We start from the raw sequence: 26,102 nt of genomic DNA on the forward strand, positions 1-26,102 counted from the left end.
CACTCTGTCTGTAGACTTTGTTCATAGGGACAAATCTGCCAGGCCACAATGGACCACTACCTGCTTCTCCATTCCCACTCCATCCTTTCCCAATGAACTTTGGAAGTCGCAGTCTTCAGAAATACACAGAAAGATGCTAGCCTCTAACAGTACTATAACCAAAAAGCATGATATGGGATTTTGTAGGCAAAAGAGGGCTGATTGCTCAATTTGCAGCTCTGTATGGATCCTGGCTTTCTGAGTCACCAAGCCAACAATGGGGGAAGGATGCCCAGACATCCTACCTATTTTCAGAGGGTTGAATCTGCTCTGACTCATGAAGCAGACTATGGGTGGGCCACCAAATGTTTTTCTGAATTCAACTCCATTGGCCTCATAAATCAGGATAATTCCTCTTGGCAGTCAGCAACCTGTCAGTCTTCATGTGCTGCACTGGTATACATTTTATCATTTTTCTTTGTCTTTTAATGTAGGCAGCAGTTGGGAGAGGCTGAGTCAGGGGCTGCCAGATAACACTTAAAACTAGAAATGTCTCATTGATTTTTATTACAATTGCATCAGTCTGTTCTCATTCCATCGAGCCTCTGATTGCAGGATTTCCCAGGGCACAGTCTTTGGCTGGCTGTTCAGTCTGCATTCTCCTTCAGAGGATTAATCCTCTCTTACACCTTTACATCTGATACCTGATGACTCTCAAACTGCTGCCTCTAGTCCTATCTTCTCACCTAAATTGTGATTCTTTATTTTCTGATTAAAAGACATTTCTACTTGTCCACTTCACAAAATTCTTATGTCCCTGAAGGATGTACGTCTACCCTAATTATTAAAACTGCTAAACTAGCAGAACCCAAAGTCATGGCAACAGGAAAGAAACACTTTGTGAAAGGGTCACTGGTTAAACTGTGGGCAGCATAACCACCATTTCTACCATTTTGGTTCCATATACGTGTGTGTGTGTGTGTGTGTGTGTGTGTGTGTGTATTTTTTTTTTGCCACACTGCGCGACTTGTGGGATCTTAGTTCCCCAACCAGGGTTCAAATCCAAGCCCTTGGCAGTGAAAGCACGACATCCTAACCATTGGACTACCAGGGAATTCCCAGGGCATCATATATTAATCAAAGGTTTAGAGAATTTATTTCATCCTGTAGGACCACACCATCTTCACATCTCAATATAGCATGATCCCCCAGTTGGCCAGGAAACTGAGTTTTTAATAGCCATGTCACTGTTCTATAAGATCAGTACCAACTGCTTCTGAGTGATGGGATGCAAGACAAGACCTGTAAATCCAATGGATATCATACTATTGACTTACAGAGCTCTTTTGTCTGCAGCAGTGTTATATGGAAAATTCATATCATATAAAATGCTTTCAGTTGCACGAAGCAGAGTATCCACTAAGTTATAGTTCTTGAAGTTTTCTCACAGGGAGATACTTCTTTCACGCTGCTCTTCAGGGTTTACCTAAATGGAGCTGAATGTCACAGAAGTCCTTTTAGGGCAAGAGCTACCATATCGTACAGAACTTTCTATAAACTTTCTTAGATTTTTTTTTCCCCCTCTGCAGGCAAATGATCAGAAGCAAATAACCATGAGGCCACAGAAGTGGGATGTGAGAGGTATGACAGTGAAGTCAGAAACATCATGCTGGGAGTGTGAACCACCTGTTCGTATAACTTCCTTGTGAGTTTGGGATCTGCTTGGGTATAGTTCTGTTTACATTGTTTTCACTTGATGATGGTGTGCTGACATTTGACTTTATGTCTAGTTAGATAATATTAAGTTTATGATGAATACAGGTGTCTCATGGGCATGCATTCAGTACCCACCAGGGATCAATATCTACTAAGGCTCAGTATAGAAAGCCACAGGCTGTTTCTTTAAAAAGTGACACATATATACATGTATTTTAAATTATATTTTATACAATATATTATATCTTATATAATATATTATATAATTTTTAATAAGAGAGCATAGATTTGTTTTGCTTTAAAGTCCTGGTGTGATTCTCCTAACAAACTTTGGCACATTCTCTATATGACATAATCAAATGCACTTTGAGCACAGAGCTGCTTGCACTTTAGCGTCAATAAGTTGGGATATTTCCTCTAAAATGAACATCAGGTTGCTACTCTACCTACCACTAAGAAAGAGACACTGGTTGGTGAGCCCCCTCGGATTTTAGAGGCAACATATGCCACGTGAGTATGCTGCTCTGACCCATTTTCAGGTTAACGCAAAAGGTTCTCAGCTTTGAGAGGGCTTCCAAGCAAGAGGAGTTTCTCTAGCTGATCAAGGCAGGTCGGGAGCTGTATGGAGATGATGGAAAGTTCTAATAGGGGAATCAAAATGGAGGCATCGTATATTTTGGGAGGAAAAACTACACTCTTTTTGGCAAGTAGCTACTCTATTTTTGATAAGCAACTCTTGTTTTGATACCAGTCTCTTATAGAGACTGAATATCTGACCATAAGATACCAGGGGGCCATGAATTCTGAGGAGCCCTCCATAAACCAAGCCATAAAGTCTGATGTTCCCAGCAGCATTCCATCATCAAGAGAAAGTGGTTTATGTATGTCCATGAACAAGCAAAGTAAGTGACATTTACAGCATTTTCTGCTGCTTTTTCCTTAGCCCATACCTAGGGCTTCATGTGGAATTCTCTATGATCATTCACTGAAGAGAAAAAAAAAAAATCCCATCCTGGCTTACATATATTCAGGTTTTACAACCAGAAGGCTTACAGTTCTATTCAGCCAGAAGAACAGATCAGAGGCTTAATTTTGAACAAATTGAGTTTGAGACATGTATTATTCATCCAAGTGGTGATGTCTTCAGTTGGATACATGACTGGATTTTAGGGAGTAAGATCAGGCTACACCTCCATTTAGAGGTGGTCCTGAAAGGCAGTGGAAGAGAGAACCCCTCCTACCCCCATCAATTAAATTTTAAGCAGGTCATTGCATTGTTCACTTTGCTTAGAAAAAGAGGTGACAAGGTAAATATGTACACTGATTCATGGACAATAACTAATAGTTGTGATGAACAGTCAGAGACTTGGAAGTAAAATAATTGAAGAGTGGCTTACAAAGAGTTTTAGAAAAGCAGAATGAGGGCACATTTCTCAGAATGGACCGGGAATGTTAGAATATTTATGTCCCATGAGAATGCTCATTGAAGATGCCCACTTCAGAGGAAGATCTCAATAATCAGGTAGACAAAATGTCCAATACTATAGATGAAACTCAGCCTCTTTTCCCATCCAACCAAGTATTTGCTGAGTGAGCTCATAAACACCTAAATTCAGTAATTGTCAACATTGTGTTACATTTGCTTTACTTCTCTTTCAGTTCCACTATTCATATACACATACACATGCTTTTTTTTTTTTTTTTTGCTGTTCCTTTGAGGGTTAGTTGGAGACATCAGAACACTTCCTTCCTAAATAATTCAACATGCATCAGTTATGATACATACACTATGTAACCACAATGCAATTTTCACACTCAGAATAATTCACATTGCTGTATATATCCAGTCTATTTTTAAATTTCCTCAATTGTCCCAATAATGTTTTTATAGCTGTTTTAAAAAATTTGAAACAGCAGCCAATCTAGGAATTTGCATCACACTTAGTAGTCATGTCTCTTAACATTTTGAAGTCTAGAACATTTCCCCAGCTTCTTTGTTTTTACTTTATAGCATTGATAGTTTTAAAGAGTCCATGTCAGTTGTTGATAAATATCTTCTAAATGAATTCATAATAGTCTCCTCAAAATGTTTTTGCTTCCTGTACCTACAGTTCTGAGCTCTGATTATTTATTAGTCTGAGAAAGCAAGAGAAGAATGCTTCTACCAGGGAATACAACAGTAAATAAATCAAATCTGAAACTCAGACGCTTATCTGGTCATTTCAGGTCACTTTTAACACTGGTCCAAATGACAAAAAAAAAGGGGGGGGCGAATTATGATTGTTTATTGAGGTAATTGATTTGGGATATCGGGGAAAAAAGGATTGCTACTCCAAAATAGGGGCAGGAGTAGTATAGATGGAGACCAGGTGATCATTTGGAGCTCCTTCTGTTATTGACATATTCAGAGGTATAAGGTAATGGAAGACTACAGCAAATTATACAGGCAGGACCACCAAAGATTCAGATCTTTCAGGTATGAAGGATGAGTATCTGGTGAATATCTGGCTAAAGGCAGTGAGAATGTGCAGTCTTCCTTTAAGAAGGAAGTTCATAAATATCTCCTATGCTCTCATGACCATTTTCAGGAAGAAGAACTGTAGCATAGATCTGTATTTTCTCCCCTGCTGTGTCACATCAGAGAAAGAGTCAAAGGTCTCATAATGACTTTTTTTAAAGAAAATTTATTTATTTATTTATTTTTGCCTGTGTTGGGTCTTCATTGCTGTGCACAGGCTTTCTCTAGTTGCGGCAAGTGGGGGGCTACTCTTCGTTGTGGTGCAAGGGTTTCTCACTGTGGTGGCTCCTCTTGTTGCAGAGCACGGGCTCCAGGTGCGCAGGCTTTGGTAGTTGTGGATCATGGGCTCTAGAGCGCAGGCTCAATAGTTCTGGTGCATGGGCTTAGTTGCTCCACGGCATGTGGGATCTTCCTGGACCAGGGATCGAACCCATGTCTCCTGCATTGGCAGGTGGATTCTTAACCACTGCGCCCCAGGGAAGTCCTTCATAATGACTTTTTGACTCTACATCATCTAGCTCCTTCTGATCTCATCTTCTATTACTCTCACCATCACCATTTTTCTTCCTCAGGGCTTCAGTGCTTGCTGTTCCCCTTGTCTCAATTTTTCTTCCCCACATACCTGCATAATTCATATCTTATCTCATCTCATCATCTCTTTTAGGTCTTTATTCAATGTCAACTTCTCAACAAGGCCATCTTTGGTTACCCTGTCTAAATCTGCAACTCTATTGCTCTTCCATGTATTTCCTTCCCCCACCCATTTTATTTTTCTTCTCATCACTATCTAAACGATATTTATTGCCTGTCACTCCTAATAGAAAGTTTGTTCACAGCTGTAACTCCAGTGTATAGAAGAGTTCACATGGTAAGTATTCAATAAACAATTGTTGGGACTTCTCTGGTACTCCAGTGGTTAAGACTTCACCTTCCAATGCAAGGGGTGCAGGTTTGATCCCTGGTTCGGGAGCTAAGATCCCACATGCCTCAGCGCCAAAAAACCAAAACATAAAACAGAAGCAATATTGTAGCAAATTCAATAAAGACTTTAAAAATGGTCCACATCAAGAAAAATCTTTTTTAGAAAAATGAACAATTGTTGAGTTAAGTAATAAAGTATATATTTATCTTTTAAAATTATTTTAAAATATTTTCTCTCTATTTCCCCACTATTTTATATTGGATGTGTAGTTGGTGTCTGTCTTTATAAATTAGTCTAGAGGTTACTGAATATTGTGATGGAATAATGATAGGATTAAAGGAACAATAGACATTGTTCAGGAGCTGTGGACTTGAAGTTGGATGAACTAATTCAATCGTTGTAAACTTTTTCTGTAAATGGTCAGATAGGAAATATTTTTGGCTTTGTGAGACATACAGTCTCTTGCCACTGTTCAACTCTGACATTGCAGAACATAAGCAGCCATAGATTATGTGTAACAAATGGGAATGGCTGTGTTCCAATACAACTTTACTTACAAGAACAACTTACAAAAAATTGTTTACCACCCCCTGCACCAACTGATGATGTCCCCATTTTGGGGAGATGGAGAACATGTTTTCAGTTGTTGAAGGATATATTGCAGTATACTGAGCAGAAGTAGTTAGTGGAATAAGAATAGGAAGAAATATGTTTGTGTCTGTTGGGCAGTTACAAGAGCGAATTGCAGTGACATTTGCCTTTTTCTTTTTGGCTGCCTAGTATTTGAAGCTCTTTTGTATATATACAGGGCTTCCATCTTATATTAAAGAAGCTGACTATTCCAGATACTTGCTCTTTCAGCACCCTTTGCATTTATGGCACCAATCAGAGGCACTCTCCTAGAACATTTAGCAGGTGCTAGTGGTAATGAGACTATGAGAAACTCAGGGGAAATTGCTGAAAGATCAACTCCCTGGAGCAGAGTGGTAGAATTGTCTTTTGGTGACACAGTGTCTGGTGTTAATAGTATTGGTGGTGCAGGTTGTTGCAAATGTTGCTTTGTGTAAGCAGGAATAGTGCCCTCACTATACCAATCCGAGTTGTTGTGAGCATCACTTAAGGCTAGGTATCCCAGTGTCTGGTTCTCCAGTTCTCCAGTAGATTCTATAAGTTATCCAACATCTTTTCAATAAATTCCTTTTCTATTTGAATCAGCCAGAGTTGATTTCTATTGCCTAGAACTAATAACTCAGATTAAAATACATTATTTCTACATTTACCACATAATCCTTTGACACAGTCATGAAGCTCTTTTTATAAATGAGTATCAGCTAGATTAAGTAATTTTCCCTTGGGTTTTTCATTTCAATTAAGGTATTTTTTAGTTTCTAAAAGATCTAGTTGGTTTTCTTAATCTGCCTTAAAAAATAATATCTTATGCCCCTTCCCTACTATAGTTCCTTCCTGCATTTCTTTAAATAGCGCTAGATTTATGGTATCTAGAAGTTTATGAATAGTACAACTCTGCTTCGCATCACTACTTTTCTTCAAAATGTCAACATGATAGCTCCAATTTAACTTGAGAGGTGCTATTTTAATTTGAGTACTTAAAAGATATTCTCATTACTTTACTACCAAGACACACACACACACACACACACACACACACACACACACACACAATCTGTCCTCTCATTAAACCAAATCTCTTCCAATACTTATTAAAAAATTCAGCTCCCTTTTTTCTAATTCCTTTTGTGCTTAATTTCTAAACTGCATAAATTATCAGGTTATTTTGTACTTCCACAATACCATTTGGGTAATATGGTCTTTTAAAGCAATTGTTTAATATATTGATTGATTGACTATATTGCCAGCTTTTGTACCCAAGGACAATATACTCAAGGACCTACATAGAGGTTGCTCAAAAATTATTTGTTGATGGACTTGTTCTGCCATCCACTAGGTAGTTCCTCCCACTGAGGACTCTATTTATTTTTTGAGGACTCTATTTAATATTCAAACTTGTAACAGGAAGGAGGCCCTGAATGGGAAAGAAATGTTGTGACCTAGTTCTAAACATAAACTATTAGATCATCTAAATATCTAGGGGTCTTCCTGTGGTCTGAAGCAGGTTATTGCTACATTTGGCTCCTCAGAGCATAGAAATTTTCTCAAAGACCAGTAAAGGACTTCTAAATTCAGAGGGACTTCCCAGGCAGGGTGAAAGTGAGCAGGGAAATATGAGATAATCTAGTTTAAAAGCCATTTGATAGCTTAAAATGCCTCTGACAGCTATTGAGCAAGGCTATAGCATGTCTGATTTCAGGAAGCCCTGTTATTAATGCATGTATGAATGTTTAACCAAACTGTATGACCTCTTTCTCTTCTTTTTAAAAATAGGGACTCTTGTAGCCTACATGAGTAAGCATAGGGTTTTCTGGAGAACTCTCTGAGCATATGGGGTCTTTCTTCACTGTTCTCACTTCCCCTGTAAGTAGAGTGACCATATAGTTTATCTCCCAAATTGAGACAATTTTGATAATGAAGGGGACACTATTAATAATTACACTCAGACAATAGGCAAAAACTACCTCAGGCAAACTGGTTTGTATGGTCACATTATCTATGTCATCTCCTGCCAGTTTCATGCTATTCTAAGGCACAGTCCACTAAATGGGATGTTGTTTACTTGTCTCTATGTGGAGAAACCTCCTACTCACAGAGATTTAAGTTACTGGATAAATCTTCCATAACCGCTCCCCCCACTCCAATAAAATGCCCCAAGCTTGAGCCATTTATTTTGTAGTAGCATGCTTGAGGCCTCACCTAGATATTGAATGTTGCTTGATGCCATATAAATCATGCTGGGAAGTTTGGGAGTGGTGGTGAAAGGGAGTGAGAGTCTTTTGCTTCCATGCCAATAGTGCATGTGCAGTTCAGATTGCTTTTTCTATATTTCCACAGTATGAGTTGTAGGCATGCTGGTTTCATTAGTTCAGGGACTGATTAAATTACTCATGGAACCTCTCCCCAGATCAGAATTCCTCTCCCCATTCTTATTCAACATCATAATAGAAGTCCTAACAAGTGTAATAAGACAAGAAAAAGAATTAAAAGGTATACAGATTGGGAAGGAAAATAAAACCACCTTTGTTCACAGATGACATGATTGTTTATGTACAAAAATCCCAAAGAATCAACAACCAAAAAATGCTTCTGAAACTAGTAAGCAACTATAGCAAGGTTGCAGGATACAGGGTTAATATACAAGAGCCAATTGTTTTCCTACATATTATCAAGGAATAATTGGATTTTGAACTTAAAAGCAAAACATCATTTATTTTGGCACAAATTGAGGGAGGGGGTGGAGAGAGAGAGAGGGAAATACTTAGGTGTAATCTAACTAAATATGTGTAAGATCTATAAGAGGAAAGCTACATGTTCATGAATAGGAACACTCAATGTCGTTAAGATGTCACTTCTTCTCAACTTTATCTATAGATTTAATGCAATCCCAATAAAAATCCCAGCAAGTTGCTCTGTGGATATTGACAAACTTCCTCTAAAATTTATATGGGGAGGCAGAAGACTCAATAGCCAACCCAATACTGAAGAAGAAAAAAGTTTGAGGACTGACACTACCTGACTTTAAGACTTACTGTAAAGCTACAGTAATCAAGACAGTGTGGTATTGATGAACAATAGACATGTAGATCAACAGAAAAGTGTAGAGGTCCCAGAAATAGACCCACATATAGCCGATCTTTGATAAAGGAGCAGAGGCAATCCAAAAGAAAAAAAATAGTCTTTTCAATAAATGGTACAGGAAAAACTGGACATTTACATGTAAAAATATGAATCTAGACACAGACATTACACCATTCACAAAAATTAACTCAAAATGGATCACAGGCTTAAATTTAAAATGTAAAACTATAGAACTTCTAGAAGATAACATAGGAGAAAATCTAGATGACCTTGGGTTTGGTGATGACTTTTTAGATATAACACCTAAAGCAGGATCCATGAAAGAAAAAACTGATAAGTTGGACTTCACTACAATTCAAGACTGTTCTGTGAAAGACACTGTTAAGAGAATAAAAAGACAAGCCATCTGTTGGGAGAAAATATTTTCAAAACACATACCTGATAAAGAACTTGTACCCACACAAAGAACACTTAGGATTCAACAATAAGAAAACAAACAACCCAATTTAAATATGGGCAAAAGATCTGAACAGACATCTCACCAAAGAAGATATACATATGAGAAGCATGTGTGAAGAGATTCTCAACATCCTATGTCACTAGGGAATTGCAAATTAAAACAACAATGAGGTCCTACTACATATCTATTGGAATGGCCAAAATTCCAAACACTGACAACACCAAATGCTGTCGAGGATGAGGAACAGCAGGAACTCTAATTTATTTCTGATGGGAATGCAAAATGGCATAGCGACTTTGGAAGACAGTTCCTCAGTTTGTTAAAAAGCTAAACATAATCTTACCATCTAATCCAGCAATAATGCCCTAAGTATTTACCCAGATAACCTGAAAATTCATGCCCACACAAGAACATATACACAAATGTTTACAGCAGTTTTATTCATAATGGCTAAAACTTGGAAGCAACCAATATGTTCTTTGATAGGTGAGTAGATAAACAAACTGTGGTACATCCATACAGTGGGTTGTTATGCAACGATAAAAAGAAATAAGCTATCAATCCACAAAAAGATATGAGAAACCTTAAATGTGCATTGTTAAGTGAAAGAAGCCAGTGTGAAAATGCTGCATACTGTATAATATCAACAATATGACATTCTAGAAAAGGCAAAACTGTAGAGATAGTAAAAAGATCAGTGGTTGCCAGTGATTTGGAGAGGGGAAAAAGGAAGGATTGAATAGTTGGTGCAAAGGGGATTTTTATGGTGATGAAATTATTTGGTATGATACTGTAGTGCTGGATATATGAGGCTATGCATTTTTCAAAACCAAAAAAAAAAAAAAAAAAAAACCCAACTGTACAACACAAAGAATGAACCCTAAAGGAAACCACGGACTTTAATAGTGCATCAATATTGGTTCATCAATTGTAACAATGTACTCCACTAATGCAAGATGTTAATATTAGGAGAAACTGTATGGGGGTAGAGAGGGGGGTATTTGGGAACTCTCTGTATTTTCTGTACAATTTTTCTGTAAACTTAAAACTGTTCTAAAAATAAAGTATTTTAATAAAAAAGCAGGCATTAATTTTTACTAATAGTACTAAATCAATGTTGTGGGAGGAAATATGTCATTGGTTAGTAATGCTTCACCCTACCCATATATATATATTTTTTTGTGGTATGCGGGCCTCTCACTGTTGTGGCTTCTCCCGTTGTGGAGCACAGGCTCTGGACACGCAGGCTCAGCGGCCATGGCTTACAGGCCCAGCCGCTTTGCGGCATGTGGGATCTTCCTGGACCGGGGCATGAACCCGTGTCCCCTGCATCGGCAGGCGGACTCTCAACCACTGTGCCACCAGGGAAGCCCACCCTACCCGTATTTTAATGGGCTTTCATTTTTTTGTGTGGAGCAACATGCCATTTTTTTCTCTTCATAACGGCCTACTGGAACAAGAGGAGAGCTATGTTAGCCTTTGATGGTGTCTCTCTCATGATTTTGGTTTGGATTAAATTCCTTTGATTCACTAGTCTCCCGGCAAAAAAATAAATGGGGGGTTCTCAGTAAAAGGGAGAACGCTTTTGCATATGCATCTAATTTTGCTCCCTCCTGAAACTTCACTAAAACTTAGTTAAAAAAAAAATTTAAGGCCATAAACTGACAAGCTAGAAAACAGGAGAATAAACAAAATTAATGACATTTCGTATGCTATGAAGCGGATAGATTGGTGGTTACTGAGAGGAGTCCAGTGAAAACGGATTCCTAAACTAGCAGGGAGAAAGCCAAGAACTAAACTGATTTGCATTGCAGAAATGCTTAAAAAGCCACGAATTAGCAGGACCAGGTTCCTCTGGAAATAGAAATAAAAGTAGGGGGAATGTTAAAAAAGGAATATTAGTTGAAAGATAATGAAGAAACAGATAGCTAAATTTTATCTCTCACTCTATACTGCTGATTGATTATCTACTCCCTGCCTCCCACAAAAGACTAGAGCCTTTTTCTTTGTAGAGGGTAAAACAGAGGGTCTCTGATCTGAGGGTCATCAGTCACAGTTGAATGTGGAGTACTGTACCAAACATGGGAGAATGTGAGTGTGTGAGGCCTAAGTCCTCTTACCACAGTTGACTCCAAAATACTGGCAGTGAGGCCTAGACCTTCTAGGCAGGAGACTGGAAGATCCTTCTCTGGGGATCAGACCAGTCCATAAATAAAGCTAAAGATAAAAATTCAGGGATTCCTTAACAAACAAATCAGCCATATCATTTCACACTAGAACTCAGAGTTGACATGCTCAAAGCTTTCTATCAGCTTTTAGTGTCCTACTCTTAAATATGAGCAAAAAAGCAATTGAGTACCAGAAAGTTGAAGAAATCATATAACAGAAAGATAAAAACCAAAATGAATAAATACAAGAAAGAAAGTTTGAGGAGATAGCAACTAGGCAAAGAGAAAAAAACTTAAATACAAGAGAAGATATTACATTTATGAAACAAGATGCTACATAAAAATAATATTCAGATAGCAAAAATTATTCTTTGGAATGAAAATCGTGGTAGCATAAATGAAAATCTCAACAGAAAGTTTGGAAGATCCAGTTGAGGAAATCTTTCAGAGAGTAGAGCAAAAAGAGTAAAAGCTAGGAAATTAGAGAGAAGGAAAAAAAAAAATCCAGAGAACAAGTCCAAGAGGTCCAACAACTGAATAATAGGAGTTCCAGACAGAGGGAAATAAGAAAACAATTGAGAAGGAATAACAAGATGATTTATAAAAATTTCCCAGAACTGAAGCTCATGAGTTTTCAGATTGAAAGATGTCACTGAGTATATATGACCAGGGATGGAAAAAGATCAGACCCAGGCGCATGACCATGAATTTACACTGGAGACAAAGAGAAGATCCTATAAACTTCCAAAAAAAAAAAAGGTCTCATACAAACGATCAAGAATCAGAATGTCTTTTGCTTTTTCAGAAGCAATACTAGAAGGCAGAAAGCAATGGTGAAATGGCCTCACAATCATGAAGGAAAATTATGTCCAACCTAGAATTCTATACTCAGTATGCATGTAGAGGGGGGAAAAAAGATGTTTTCAGACATGCAATGTCTCAAAAAATTTGTTTCCCTTATATATATCCTTTCTCATGAACTTAATGAACGTTGTGTTCCATCAAAACAGGACATCTGTTGTAGGAGAGAAGTGAAAGGAATCTCCAAGATGTTCGTCAAGGGAGATCCTAGGTTGCTAGTTATGCAACAAGTCCAAGCTGGAGTAGGTCAGAGGCCCTCGGACAGAAATATTTAGGAAAATGAAATTAATAGTATACATTAATAAATTTAAATACCTGACAGACAGTTTGACTGAATTAAGGATTAGAAAATTAACTAAACTTAAATGAAAATTATTAACTCCAGAGAAAGCAAAACATTTTGCAAAAATGATCATAGTTGACTACTGTTCTGAAAACATATATACTCATAATAATATAAACATTATACACTTACCTAGTCAATATATTGTGTTGATGAGGAATGGGAACTGACTGTGTGTGTATGTGTTTAATTGTGATGGAGTGAGGGAAGACAACAGAGAATACCTACAACTGAAAGAACATGATATAGCAATACAAGCATGTTATGTAAAGTATGGAGGTACATATGAAGAAAATCACCTACAGTTGAAAGTCGTTTTATTTGGAAACAGTGAAAGGACTGAGGACTCTTCTTTGTTTTAAATATCTTGTAAAACTTGTTGATTTTTTTTAAAAACAAGGACAAAAAATTAATTGATAATCACAACATTTCAGAGATATTATTTAGGATACTGCAATAGTAATTTTTTTTTTTTTTACCGTGCCTTCTACATAGCGAGTACTCTCAATTGTATTGAATCTTTTAAAATGTGTCAGAAGTTGTTGTAACAAGTCATTACTAGGCTGTAATATCCTTGAGATCAGGGATTATTTCTTATACATTTTTATAGTTCCCTCAGGACATAGTGTGGGATCATTTGCATTTTACTTGTATTAATGTGTAGGATTTTGCATGTTTTAGTCTCATGAAGAACTAAGTCAAATTCCTTCATATTCTTAGTTATAAACAATCCTGAGTTGAATGCTTAACTTTACAAATAGATCTATTATTTTCAGTACTGTGAATCTAAGCTCTGCATTGCAATCAAGAAATCAACCAACAAAAAAATTATTATGGGCAAGACAGATCACATAGTTCTTTATTAACAATATCACATTCTCTAGGAAAAGAATCTGAGAGGTTGCTCAAGGTCACCCAGAGAAATAGGCAGTACCATCTCTGCAAATCAAACTATTTGCCTAAGCCAGACTTCTGTGGTAAACACACTTAGAGTAGGTGTGAGGGAAAAGTCAGAAGGGTTTATCCCACTCGAGATTAACAGGCAGTGTAGTTTCTCTTCAGCTAAAGTGTTGATGGATAAAAGACAAAAACTGGTGTGTAAATTCAGCTTTCATTTTGTTGAAAGGGGATTAAAAATAGAAAGGAATTCTATTTAGGTTTAGACAGTGAAGACTGAGATATAGAAAGAACTTTCATAAAGGAGTGGGATTGAGATATTTTTTCCTACCGAAGAGTCCCAGTTATGAAGCTGCCAGAATAAGTATCTTGCCTCCTTGCTTGTATTTCTGGTATCTTGATTAATCACATGGCTGTCCTACATCAGCAGTTTTTAATCTATAAATTAACAGCTCCAGAGTGTTAATATGAGATTATCCAGACACTATTTAAAGGGCTGGAGATAAAGGAAACAAAGGAGCCTCTTCATAGAGGGTATGTGAGTACTTTTCTAGTCCTTAGGTGCTTGGTAATTTCACAAAGTAGATATGGTATATTTGTCAAGCAAATCTCTTTCAACAGATTCTCCTCCCCTCCATTTGTTCCCTCTCATTATAAATGGAGCTTATATTCTATACCTCCGTTAGGGGGCAGTTATTTTAAGTAGAACAATACTACTTTCTGTTTCCTGTATTAATGGTTGTTTCCTGTATACAGTCTTATACCTTGGACATCTTAGGTTAAAAAAAAAAAAAAACCCCACAGAAGAGCATCCCCAGGACTTCAGGGACTATAAATATAATTCAGAAAACTTTTGAAAAAATGGCATTGAGGAAAGAGTAAGTGTAAGAAAACTGCATTAATAATTACCACTTAAAAATCTGCCAGGCAGGGAGCTTCCCTGGTGGTGCAGTGGTTGAGAGTCCGCCTGCCGATGCAGGGGACACGGGTTCCTGCCCCGGTCCGGGAAGATCCCACATGCCGCGGAGCGGCTAGGCCCGTGAGCCATGGCCGCTGAGCCTGTGCATCTGGAGCCTGTGCTCCACAATGGGAGAGGCCACAACAGTGAGAGGCCCGTGAACCGCAAAAAAAAAAAAAAAAAAATCTGCCATGCAGGGCTTCTCAACAGTGGTTGAGAATCCGCCTGCCAGTGCGGAGGACACGAGTTCAAGCCCTGGTCCGGGAAGATCCCACATGCCACGGAGCAACTAAACCCATGCGCCACAACTAGTGAAGCCCGCGTGCCTAGAGCCCGTGCTCTGCAACAAGAGAAGCCACTGCAATGAGAAGCCCACGCAACGCCATGAAGAGTAGACCCCGCTCACTGCAACTAGAGAAAGCCCACGAGCAGGGACGAAGACCCAAAGCAGCCAAAAATAAATAAATAAAATAAATACATTTATATATAAAAAAAATCTGCCATGCAGAAGATAACCACAAACTAAAAAGGACTCATCTATTAGCTTCTATAATTTTAAATTGATTTTCAGAGATATATCTCCTAGATAAAATCAAAGGAAGCACTCTGCATTTTTAGCACTAAATGCTGCAAGAGTAATTCAATAATAACACTTTGCTATACTTAACACTGTTCTATACTTTAAAAAATGCTTTTTCTCATATATATTTTGAAATAGGTAGTGCAGGTATTATTATCATTTATAGATTGGGGAAACTGACACAGAATTTAAGTGATACCCTCAAGACTGCACAATTACACCTTGAAAGGCAGGACCAGAATTCTTCGTCCATTGTTTTGTTGTTTACTATCAGTAAAAACTATCTTTGATTAACTACAGGCATTCCCATTTTATAGTTCAGTATATGAAGACAAGACAAAAAATCTCAATGGGTTTGTTCCAGGTCATTCTGTAAGAGAAATGAAAAGCTACAAAAAATACATGAGCACTGACTTGAAATCCTTTGCTCAAATCACTTGATCACAATAAACGTTAAGAGTGAAGGCCAAAGGGTTATACAGAGCTCATTGTCCATTAGTCTTCTTAAGGTTTGTCCTCGATAAAAGGTTTCCATCCAAATCCATTTCTTCTTGGCAAACACTTGTCTCCTCTAGACATATTAAAAACAAAAGAGAGAAAAAAATTTCCTGGGTAAATAATGGAAAGGGAACAATCCATTGTGGTGGACAAAAGTCAGAAGGATTAAATTTTTTACAACCTAAATATAGGATTATGTTTGTCACATAGTTGTAAAAGTTATAACAGGCATAAACTATTTTGTGGCCAAGTAATTAAGGTGGTATTACAGTAACATGCTGTTAATCTGACTTTTAAAACTTAATTTTAAATCAAAGAAACTACTATATACCAGACAAACAGTTGCCTTAGTGTTCTTAAATAAATAATATTAGAGAATTAAAACTAATTTGGATTTTGTAGTGGAAATTGGTCATTATTTGGGCCACCTGAACTGCTTTCCTATACTTAGAGAATTCCTCACCGTGTTAATCTTGGTGGTGAGCAAAGATACCTCCCATAATGGAAATGGAAGATGTCAGATAGTCACTTTCTCTCCCTCCCTTGCAGCTAAGGTGAAGGCATGTGACCTAGTCTTTTCAATCAGACATCTACTGGACTTTTGACTCAGCCCTGAAGATACAAGCAACAGTCTCTCCTCTCTCTCTCTCTTAACCTACTGACAGGAAACATTTCTGCAATCTACAGTTTCCAATGTAGAGGTGGCCAAAGGGCAGACTGTGTGGTCTAGTGCCTGATGTCCATGGCGCTGGCTGTGGTGGGGGGTTGGGGGCTTGGGTAGGGGGAGACCATCTTCTCACAGTTTGCCTAGCACTTACCCAGTTTTATCATGGAAAACTCTGAATCTCTGGAAACCATTCAGCCCCAGGAAAACCAGGACGGTTGGTTATTCTAGCCAGCTTCCTCATCAGATCAGTTCTGTGGGTGGTTTATTCCTCCTGCTTAGCTTCAAGCCTAGTTTTTCAAGCCCTCCCAGCAATTCTGTAAGCCACCCAATATCATTTTTAAAGATTATGGAAATATAACCCAATGTCCTTTTAATCCACTATTGATCTGCTTAAATCGGTGAGAGCTGGTCTCTATTACTGCTACCAAGATCCTTGACCGAAACAGATACTTCTGTGTGTCAGCAGTTTGGAAACCTGCATTTCATGATGACCCTGTGAATCATATTGATTTGATTTGGCTCATAGGTTTATTACAGACACTATTTGATGTTAGTGAATTTTTTTTTTAACATTTTGAAGAGTGCTGCAAAAGCATCAATAATGATTATTCTTACTGTATTTTTGAAATCCTGAGATGTTTCTGATGGTCGAGACTATTGTGAACCATTTTCCCTTGGTGATGGGATAAACAAACATTGACAGAAGTAAAGTTGCTGCCAGAAAATATTTGAATTTCCCTACTCCATCTCATCCCATACCCCCAAATTTATGAATGCTTATTTCTCCAGATGAAGAATTTTTAAAGCCCCCCAAAATAGAAGCAAATGGTGACCTAAAAATATCTCTGCTCATTTATTCATTTTTGGGGCATATATAAGAGTTCTTTGTCGTTTCTCCTGCTAGACATCCCTCCTGAACATATGTACTTCTCATTCAGCTTCACCTTCAGGACATCTTCATACTCCTGCACTCATCCTTTGGAGAGAAAACCTTCAGTGAGGATACTTCTGTTCATAAAATGGTCATTAAAATGTTAGGGCTTCCCTGGTGGTGCAGTGGTTGAGTGTCTGCCTGCTGATGCAGGGGACACGGGTTCGTGCCCCGGTCCGGGAGGATCCCACATGCCGCGGAGCGGCTGGGCCCATGAGCCATGGCCGCTGGGCCTGCGTGTCCGGAGCCTGTGCTCCCCAACAGGAGGAGCCACAGCAGTGAGAGGCCTGCGTACCGCAAAAAAAAAAAAAAAAAAAGTTATTATAGTGCTTACTTTGACAGCATATATACTAAAATTGGAACGATACAGAGAAGATTAGCATGGCCCCTGCGTGAGGATGACATGCAAATTTGTGAAGCATTCCATATTTTTTAGACTTATCATAGTGACCATTTCAATATATATGAATATATATAATTACTGTGTTGTACACCTGAAAGTAATATGATATTGTATATCAATTATACTTCAATTAAAATGTTATTACATAAACAGTACATCTTTATTAAAGAAAAATAGAAGATACAAGAAGACAAATAGAATAAGCATCCATAATTCTGTCACTGAGAACATTTTGGTATTTTTTTTTTTTGTAAGCATTCATGTCTACAGCTATAGAATTTTTAAAAATTTGAGAGGTCAAACTATACATACTATTTCAGAACCTACTTTATTATTAGTATTATGAATTTCTTCCCATGTATATGTATATAGATATTTTAAATGACTGCACATTTTACAATGTATAGAAGTATCATCACATTCATTAATTAACTCTGGGACATTTTCAGCTTTGTAAACAATACTATTGAAATTATAGATCTATCCTTGAACATTTTTCTGATTAGTTCCCAAAAATAAATATTAGAAGTAGAATTTTTACATCAGTTGCTCTGCTCATTTTTGAGATTTTTCTTATATTTTTCCAAAGTGCTTCCCAGAAAAGTCATGGCTTTTATGCTCCCACTTGTCATCTGTGAGACTACATTCTTCTACCCTCAACAACACTGAGCATTATCATTTTTTAAAAATTTTATTTATTTATTTTTGGCTGTGTTGGGTCTTCATTGCTGTGTGCAGGCTTTCTGTAGTTGCGGCGAGCAGGGGCTACTCTTTGTTGCAGTGCACGGGCTTCTCATTGCAGTGGCTCCTCTTGTTGCTGAGCACAGGCTCTAGGCTCGCGGGCTCAGTAGTTGTAGCACACGGGCTTAGTTGCTCCTCTGGCACGTGGGATCTTCCCAGACCAGGGCTCGAACCTGTGTCCCCTGCATTGGCAGGCTGATTCTTAACCACTGCATCACCAGGGATGTCCCTGAGCACTATCATTTTTAAAAATTTTTGTTAATTTGATAAACAAAGAGATTATCTCATTTCTTTTTAAAACTATCTGCTCTTATCAAGATGCCCATTTTCCTCAACGTGAATGTATGATATTAATCACTTCATTCTGTCATGAAATTCAAAGAAGTAAACTAAAATTCTGAAAATGTATCATCCCCTCCAAGAACTGTCATTATTTCTTTTGTCACCATCACCCAGTTATTTAATTTTCACAAATTACTTCCTCCCTGAAATAGCTTTCTAGTTGACTTTCACTCTTTGATTCCCTTCTCAAGTCCTTAGATTTTTAAAATTTATTTTCTCTTATCCTATGAAGTACACTATTTTAAATACAGGCACTTAGGAGTTTATACCTTGTACAGGAAGAAGTCAAGCAGGTAGTACCAAAATGCAATTAACCTAATCCATTTTCTCTTTAGGTTAAAAGTATTGTCTCCCTTTCAAAAAGAAAGAACATCTTTTGTCTTTTTCTTCTATTTGAGGACCATATAAACTATTAAGTAAAATACTTACAATGCTGGTATTTGTCATAAGGTGGGAGTTTAGAGGAAGTATAATCAGTATCTTTGGGCTTCCCTGGTGGCGCAGTGGTTGGGAGTCCGCCTGCCGATGCAGGGGACACGGGTTCGTGCCCCGGTCCGGGAGGATCCCACATGCCGCGGAGCGGCTGGGCCCGTGGGCCATGGCCGCCGAGCCTGTGCATCCAGAGCCTGTGCTCCGCAGCGGGAGGGGCCACAACAGTGAGAGGCCCGTGTACCGCAAAAAAAAAAAAAAAAGAAAAATCAGTATCTTTGCAGCAGTATTTGCTGGCTGTTTCGCAACTACTTCACTGATTTTGCTGACCCTCACGTCCACTATTGCCTCAAAATCTATCATCACCCACTTTTAAGCCTACCTGGTAGGCGTTGCTGGCTGCTGTTAATATCTGTCACACCAGAGAGTGGAGAATGGGTGAGAAACTCTTCAGGGGATCTTAGTTGGCTTCTATATGTTAGCTCTGTTTTTAACTCTCTGCAATCAACGTTGATGACATTAGACATTTGCTTAATCTCAGTGCTGTCAGTCACCTTTTCTTTGGCTTATTCCTCTCACACCTTAGAGCCCTCCCCCAAACTACACCCTACGCTCAGAGTGACCATATGCTCTCTTTTTCTGGAGAGTCCCAATTTCAAATATTCTGTCATATTGCCAAATCAGATGTCAGACCATATGCTTCATATTTTCTTTGGGGAAATATATTCACCTATCTATGCATCAGTTCCCTAAAAACTCTGCTCATCAGGATTTCTATTGGTTTTGCCAGACAGTTTATGGAAAATGTTATTAATCCAAAATGCAGCTCAGATGTCTTCTCCTATGGGAAGCATTCCTTCAGTGCCTTCCTTCCTTAGATGTCGCTCATACGTGCTCTCAGAGCTGTCTAGTATTCCCTCTGTAGGGCACACCCCAAACCTCAGATTTCCCTCACCCACTCATTAGAATCGCCTTCCTTGGTATATTTGGGAAAATGAAGGGTAAGAGGTGTTGCATCACATGTATTACAGATTTACCCACATGCTCTCTGCTGCTCAGAAAGGCATTCTCTGTCCTATTAGAAAACACTCTTCATTTTTCTGCTGCTAATGGATTGTTTGAATCATAGATTAGAGCCCACAGCCTCCTTCCCCCTCCTGATAGTCTGTGGATCTGAGCATCTCCTAGCAGCACATTTCCCCATCTTGTGTGTTTCAATCTAGAATAACACCATGGAAAAGGCATGGGGGTTTCGGGTACACTTTCTACTCTAAGTCCAGCTTCATAGTCTAGGATCTAGAAAGAACTTTGGTATTCTAAGGGTTTAGGAGACAATCATCAGTTAAGGCACACATACACACATTGATCTCCCAAGGACAAATGTCAATTTCCAGAGCAGAATTAAATAAAATTCTAGAAAATGCAAACTAATCCTATATGACCGAAAGCAAATTAGAGGTTGATTAGGGCAGAGGTGGACAGGGAGAGGCAGGAGGGAGGGCTTAAAAAGTGGCAATGAGAAAATTTAGGGTGGGGCTTCCCTGGTGGTGCAGTGGTTTAGAATCTGCCTGCCAATGCCGGGGCCACGGGTTCAAGCCCTGGTCCAGGAAGATCCCACATACCGCGGAGCAACCAAGCCTGTGCGCCACAACTACTGAGCCTGCCCTCTAGAGACTGCGAGCCACAACTACTGAGCCCACATGCCACAACTACTGAAGGCTGCTCACCTGGAGCCTGTGCTCCGCAACAAGAGAAGCCACCGCAATGAGAAGCCCGTGCACCTCAAAGAAGGGTAGGCTAGCCCCTGCTCGCCACAACTAGAGAAAGCCTGTGCACAGCAACGAAGACCCAACACAGCCAAAAATAAATAAATAAAATAAATAAATTTATTAAAAAAATATATATTAAAAAAAGAAAATTTGGGGTGATGGATATGTTCATTATTTTGATCATGGTAATAGTTTAACAGGTAATAGTTTCATATATACATTTGTCAAGAGGTATCAAATTGTACACTTTAAATATGTACACTTCATTCTACATCATTTCAATCTTAATAAAGCTATTAAATTTTGGAGGAAAAAGAGTTAAAGGAGGCTGTCTCCCTGCCCTCACAAAGGCCTAAAAGTCTTTCTTCCCCATAGGTGAAGGGTAAGGCATGTGGCTTTCAATTCAGGTAGCCAGGCTTGGGCCAGGTACCTGGCCTAGCCTTCTGATGATGCCCTGGATCTCTTCAGAGGAACTTTTTTGGGGCCAGCTGAGATTCTTCACTGTGTCTTTAAGTGGAGCTGCCTCTTACTCCTCCTTCCTAGATCCTCATTTGCTATTCTGAAAGCAAAGATAAGAATGGATGGGTTGAGGCTTCTGGGCCCAGGCAGATGAGGAAAAAAATTTATCAATTGATTACACTGAATGGAGTCTATATACTTTAAGATTGAAATTGTTATTTTCATTTGTTTGATAAGCATTTACTGAGCACCCACTAAATGCAAGATGTTGTGGACATATTTATTGAGCAAGTTCCCCACACCTTGAATGTGGGCCTTGTGATTTACTGTGACCAGTACAATGTGGTAGAAGTAATATTGTGTGCCAGTTCTTAGCCTAGGCCTTAAGAGCCCTTGTATGCCTCTACTTTCATTCTTACAATCTTGACAGTCCATGGGCTGAGCCCAGGCTAGTCTGCCAGAGGATGAGAGACATATGGCTCAGTCCCGCCACCTGCCCAGCTGACAGCTTGCTAAGCCCCAGAAGCAGGACCTTTTAGCTGCCAGGCTCTTGACTGTAGATGCGTGAATGAGTCAAACTGAACCAGAAGAGCTACACATGTAATCCCAGCCCAGATTGCTGACCCATAAAACCATGAGTTAAAGAAATGGTTGTTTTAAGTCTTACACACACACACACACACACATACACACTTCCTATTCTTACTGTTAGTGCTTGAGTGACTTAGTCAAATTATTTAACCTGATTGCGCCTCCGTTTCCTCATTTTTAAAATGACTATAAAACATACCTGGCTCATAGGGTTGTCGTTATTATTAAATGAGATAGCATTTGTAAAGTGCCTTACCTAGTGTTGGGCACATAGTATGTATTCAGAATATGGTAGTAGTGATTTTTTTTCCTTTTTTTTTTTTTTTGGCAATGATTTTCCAAGTCAGGACCCATATCTTACTCATCTCAGGGTCTTCATAAAAGGAACTCAGTAAATGTGACTATTTGGGGGAACTATAGTAAATTCAATGAGTATTCTGACTATAATCTTAAGATAGTACCATATATTTACCTAAAAGGCAGGAAGAAATCATCACCTCTATCACTGTGATTTTAAAAGCAAACAGACAAACAAAAAAAATCTTAGTTGTCTTCATTTCCTTGAAACTCAGGATTGATACTGTATTGCTCACTCCTTATCTTCTTGACCCTATCAGCAGCATTCAGTTCCAACTGATAATTCCTTTCTCCTTGAAACACTATCTTCATTTGGCTCCCTGTATACCCACACTTAATCTGATTTCCCTTCTACTCCACCAGCCACTCATCTGCAGTTTCCTTTGAGAGTTCGTCCTTATCTCTTAAGCCTCTAAATGTTGAGCTGCTCTAGGGATCAGTCCTTGATTCTTTTCTCCATTTCTATTCCCTCTTGTTATGATCTCTTTTAGCCTATGGCTTTAAATATTGTCCCTCTATACTGGCAATCCCAAATTTATATATCTGTTTCAGGCTTCTCTCCTGAACTTCAGTCTCATAAATCCAACTTTGTATATCTAAGTGCCTACTTGACATCTGTATTTGGTTATTTAATAGGCACCTGGAACTTTATGCATCCAAAAATTAAACTCCTGATTCTGTCCCCTTCTATTTCCTCCTAAAATTTTTCCTATCTCAGTATGCAACAACTCCATCTTTCTAGTCTTCTCTACTGTTAGAAGAACCTAAAATGCAGTTCTCCTGGGGTATTTCCCAATGTTCTGCTTCATATTACGCATAGCAGCCAGGGGTGAAGAAGGGGAGATGAATTGTGACAGTTACAACAATTCTCAGAAGTTGTCAATCTCAGCTTGAGCCCATTCGTGATCCTCTGCTTCTGCAGCAAAATTCCCCAGTCCTGGGCTTCCCTGGTGGCGCAGTGGTTGAGAATCGGCCTGCTGATGCAGGGGACACGGGTTCGTGCCCCGGTCGGGGAGGATCCCACATGCCGCGGAGCGGCTGAGCCCGTGAGCCATGGCCGCAGACCCTGCGCTTCCGGAGTCTATGCTCCGCAATGGGAGAGGCCACAACAATGAGAAGCCCATATACCGCAAAAAAAAAGAAATTCCCCAGTCCTACTTTGCTCTTCCTTCTGGTCATTCTAGGTGTCAGGACAGATACTATGATAAACTGATTAGTTTTAAGGTGATATTTTTCAACAAGGTTTGTGTCATTAAAAATCTTCCTCTTTATTAGTGGGTTTCCCTGCTGGTATCTTATAACAAGCCACTTTTCCTTGCTGAATTATTCCAAGATAATATATACATATTAACAGAAACCTTCAGTGTCTTTAATTCAAAGTATAAACATTAGCCACCATAGCATGACCAGTTGAGAATATATTATCGGGCAAGATAGTTTTTGGTACCAGTCAAAAATATTGTACTTGGCCATCTACTTATATTTCTCATAAACAAATTCCCCCTCTACATGGAGGCTAGTTCGGGCTCAAAAGTATCATTTTAACATTATTCTATCTTCTTTCCTTTTTAAGAGTTTCATATGCAAGGAGCCTAATTCTTTTTCTGGAAGAGTATTCCTGAATGAAATGTAGTCTCTTCGCTTTTTCATAGATTTATCTAGAGTATGGAAGATTACTCAAAAGAGGGGTTAATCTGCATGGGTTGGCTTACATTACATAAAATTTCAAAATTATTTTCCATCCACTTTCTTATCTAATTCCATTACTATCCTAATTCTAATACTATTTTATCCCAATTCTATTACTATTATTACCACCACTGCCTATCATCCCTGCCATGAGCTGGGACCACATCCTTCCAAACCGATTATTTGTATAGCTTCCTAACAGATTCTCTGACTCCTATTCTTTGCTCTGATTTGTTATGCATTCCTCTATTAAAAGAAACAAACCCTGATTATCGAATCTGGACTACTTTTTCTTCCTTTAATCCTTTCTCTTTTGCTTTGTATAAGACTTTACAATTTTCAAGGAGTTTTCATATTTATTATATTGCTTAATTCTTATAATAGCCCTGTAAAGTATTATTAATCCTCCTTTAACAGACAACGCAGCAACACATGTAGAGAGTAACTATTAGCTAAGAAAATCACATGGGCAATGTATATCAGATCCACAGTTTAAACCCAGATCTTTTTTTAAATTATAGTTGATGTACAATATCTTATAAGTTACAGGTGTATTATATAATGATTCACAATTTTTAAAGGTTCTACTTCATTTATAGTTATTATAAAATATTGACTATATTCCCTGCATTGTACACATACTCCCGGATCTCCTTGTTCCAACTTGAGCATTTTTAAAAATAGAGACGCTTTTTTATTTGACCCAAACTGAATCATTCAAATTCTCCATACCAGGAAATTGGAAATGGTTTACAGAGACTGATAAGTTATTGGAAACTAGTGCTAGGAGCTAAGGTGGGCTTTTTCCTATGTACATATTCTGGCGTTTACTTCTTGGAGGATCCAAACTGACACACCAGGGTGGAGAGAAAGAGAAAAGAAATAGACAATGAAAAATAGGAATGAAGGAAAGAATAACCTTGGTTCTTAACTTTCTGGTTCCTGGTTCCACACACTTGTGTGGCCCAGATACATTTGCTACCCATTCTTAAATCTGTGAGAAATTTCTTTTTAAGCAAATTCTGATTTAAACATTATCAAGTGGATTTTTGCTCTTGCTGCCAAATGATATCTAAAACATGTTATTCTTGGGAGTTTCCTGGTGGTCTAAGTGGTTAGGATTTGGTGCTTTCACTGTCAAGGCCCGGGTTCAATCCCTGGTCAGGGAACTGAGAACCTGCAAGCCACGTGGTGTGGTCAAAAAGCAAACAAATAAACAAAAACCAATAAACCACTAAATCTTAAAAAAAACAAAGTTATTCTTTCCACCCATTTTTTCCCTTCTTACCTCCGTGTCTTTGTTCATGACATGCCTTCTGCCCGGAAACTTTCTTATTCTATTCTCTCTTTCAAAATTCTGCCATCCTTCAAGTCCCAGTTGAAATACCATGTCTCTATGTCTTCCTTAATGACTTCTTTGTTCATTCCTGGAAGGAACAATTACTCTGTGTAACTATAGATTCAATTTATATCAACAGTATAATACTCATCATAAACTGCTTTATAGAATTATTTGTGTGTATGTCTCATCTGGCCTACTGATGAGGAAACCTCTTGAGCATAGAAAGCATAGCATATTAATTTTTTTGTCCCCCCACTGAGCCAACACAAGGCAGTTATTCAAGTATTTGTAAGAGGATATACAATGAATGAATATACAAAGACCTTGACCCATGCAGTTCTAAAAGGGACTGAGGCCTAAGGTACATCTGGATGTCAAAAGTGGAGCCATCTGTGATATACACCTAACTATTCTCACGAAGTCAGTACCAATGGATTTTCCTATTGGCTTATACTATGTTTGGAGTGAGATAATAAAATTACTGACCTAATAGCTATTTAAACTGTTGGTGCCTCAAGACAGAACAGAGATGAGATGAGTCAAAACGGTTAATAGCCTCCTAGATGCAAAGGGAAAAATTTAGCCCAGAATTTCCTAAACTGCGTTCAGTTCTGAGATAAGAAACAATTGCCATTTATTATAGAGCTTATGGTTGTATAGTGAAAATATTGATGATGACAGTAATATTGATTTCTGAATTTATTTAGTATTTGTGTCAATAATTCCTGCACACAGGGGCTTCCCTGGTGGCGCAGTGGTTGAGAGTCCGCC

At 38.4% G+C, this 26,102-nt stretch overlaps 1 non-coding gene across 1 annotated transcript; it reads left to right on the forward strand.

The window, feature by feature from the left end:
- Positions 1-17,535: 17,535 nt before the first annotated feature.
- LOC136141270 (U6 spliceosomal RNA) lies at positions 17,536-17,642 on the forward strand. The gene has a single exon (XR_010657725.1). It is a non-coding gene; the product is annotated as a U6 spliceosomal RNA (small nuclear RNA).
- Positions 17,643-26,102: the final 8,460 nt, after the last annotated feature.

The sequence above is a fragment of the Phocoena phocoena genome, chromosome 1 (genome assembly GCF_963924675.1).
Source record: "Phocoena phocoena chromosome 1, mPhoPho1.1, whole genome shotgun sequence".
In the NCBI taxonomy this organism is placed as follows: domain Eukaryota; kingdom Metazoa; phylum Chordata; class Mammalia; order Artiodactyla; family Phocoenidae; genus Phocoena; species Phocoena phocoena.